This window comes from Macrobrachium rosenbergii, chromosome 8 (assembly GCF_040412425.1).
Source record: "Macrobrachium rosenbergii isolate ZJJX-2024 chromosome 8, ASM4041242v1, whole genome shotgun sequence".
In the NCBI taxonomy this organism is placed as follows: Eukaryota; Metazoa; Arthropoda; class Malacostraca; order Decapoda; family Palaemonidae; genus Macrobrachium; species Macrobrachium rosenbergii.
In genome coordinates, this window is record NC_089748.1 from 82894150 (window position 1) to 82897354 (window position 3205).

Consider the following 3205-nt stretch of genomic DNA (forward strand, 5'->3'; position numbering starts at 1 on the left):
ATTTATATATATAAATACATATATACTGTATATATTGTATATATCTATCTATCTATCTATCTATATATATATATATATATATATATATATATATATATATATATATATATATATATATATATATATATATATATATATATATTTATATGTATGTATATATACATGCATGTATGTATATGTGCGTGTATGTATGTATTCAGGTCTTAACCTGGCTGAACTTTTATTATACACGTTTCACTACAAATATGTTATAGGTGATTGATGTCTCGCTACATGGATATAACCTCCAAGTTCTCAAGTTCCTAAGAACATTGTGCATAATGACAAAAGTGTAAAATAGTATATCTATATATACCAGCGATATATGTAAATATATATATATATATATATATATATATATATATATATATATATATATATATATATATATATATATATATATGTATATATATGTCTATTTATATATGTGTGTATGTATGTATGTATGCATGTCTACATGGATCGGTGACTTAAGTGGTACCGTTGCTTGATCATACCTGCTAAGTGTGTGGTTCACGCCCAGCCTACCGTCCACAAGTAGGCTACATCAAGTTTTAACTTGGTACAAACGTTTGCTAGTTGCATAAAAAAAAAAAAAAAGAAGGGAACGAGGGGCTAGCGACTGCATTCCTAAGGACGTGCTGTGAACTGAAAGGTTTTACAATTCTGGAGCCATCCCATCCAAAGGGCATAAGGTGAAAATAATTGGATTCATACTTTGATAACATACATGTAAAATACATATATACATACATACATACAAGCATGCACGCACAATTACATAAACACACACACAAACATGTGCGTGTATATATAATATATAATCCATGTGGTCATGGGCAGGTGAGTATGAATATATGAAATAAATATCCTAGAAATATAGCCTACACATAGATGCATAAAGCCTAGTGGCTACTTGCATGGTTTTGGTCAGACAAATATTCCAGTCGACCTCCTCCTCTTCATCTTCAGTCCAGATTCATAATTGTCTTCATCTTCTTCGAACTATTTCTTCAAACAACCTGTACGCTACAGCCTATATTTCACTGAAACCTCTTATTTTTCCAAAGTATTATTTAATTTTAATTTTTTTTTTTTGGGGGGGGGTCAAAATAACTAAGTTTAAGATTAATCTGGAAACCGTAGGTAGCTTACCAATACACATGTTTGTTTTCCATTACATCGTAATTTCAGTTCTTCATCTTCGATTACACCAGCTGAAGAGATTTCTTCGTGTTCCAAGTATCTGTTTTAAAATATCCATTATGTAATATATATATATATATATATATATATATATATATATATATATATATATATATATATATATATATATATATATATACATACATATATATATATATATATATATATATATTATATATATATATATATATATATATATATATATATATATATATATATATATATATATATATATATATATATATATATAATATATGATAAGAATGAGGGGAAAGATAATGAGTGAAGGAAGCATAAAATAGCATGGATATTTTTGGCTACTTGATTTTTAAAGGGAATTTTAATGCCTCTGTGTATGTGTAGCTTTTATTAAAGTGAGAAAACCTGTCATACATCTTACCCATAAGTACATACATCTATAAAAAAATATGCATTTTAACGGCTGCGTACGAATATATGCCTTAATGCCGTTATATATATATATATATATATATATATATATATATATATATATATATATATATATATATATATATATATATATATATATATATATATATATATATATATATATATACATATATATATATATATATATATATATATATATATATATATATATATATATATATATATATATATATATATATATATATATATATATATATATATATATATATATATATATATATATATATGTATATATAAAATATATATGCATGTATAAATATATATATATATATATATATATATATATATATATATATATATATATATATATATATATATATATATATATATATATATTATATATATATATATAAATGTGTGTGTATGTATGTATGTATATGTATATGTGTATGTATGTGTATATGTATATGTGTGTGTCTGTGTATATGTATGTATGTATATATATATATATATATATATATATATATATATATATATATATATATATGTATATATATATATATATTCATGCATAAGTTAAGTCTGTGTATCTATAGACAAATAGGTAAATCCATACACTGCTGCCTAATCTTAATAAAAGCCTTATTCAACTGTTATGGTTCTACCATTAACAATGATTCATTCTTTAGGGAGTTCTCACTGCTTGGTATTTCAGTGGAAATCTTTGATTTGGCCAGTCTATCTTTGTCGTTAATTGTGAATGAAACCTTTAATAACCGATTAATTTGCGAGTTTCGTATGCAAATAGTGCTAAAGGTGTTGCTTTGGCCATAAACTAAATTCCTATTTAACGCCGAATCATTAGTTCTACCAGTCATATGAATGAGTGAATCACTGTATTCCAAAGGTAAATAAATAGTCACCTCTTCGGTGGCTTTCCATCTATTAGCTTTTGCCATGACCCTCTTCAAACGTTGTTGTATTTTTCATGATTTATTTTCATCGTAATTACCTGTTGTAATTCAAGCACTCTTGATGCTTGTATATGGGCTAAATAAGCGGAATGACGGGGTCAGACAGCGAATCTACTGAAAAAGTGGTCAGCTCCCTCTCAATAGCGCTGAGCAGATTCATGGTGTCGCTGATGCTGGTGGGAATGAGAGCTCAGGGCACGAGCTGGGGCTGCAGTTTTCATCCGACAGATGGCAGCTGTGTGCGTCGAAGGGGGAGGAGTAACGCTCTGGGAGGTGGAGTCTTCTGACAATCAGTGTGAGTGTCGATCTCGAATTTGTGAATGTGATATTTATTTGACGTGAAAATTCTCAATAAATATGTTATGTGCCGAAGTGATTCAATACTATTTACTCTTGTCTTTGTTGCAGCCTTCAGTTTAAGCCTTGTCACTTGGGGTTAGGGAGCTAAAAATTGAAATCCAAAGTACACTGGCGACTCCCTTTCGGTGACCACGAATATCGACGATTGGCCAAGGGAGGGCGGTGGGTGTGTCCTGAGGGCTACAAAGACACACACGCGATACCCTGACCACGTT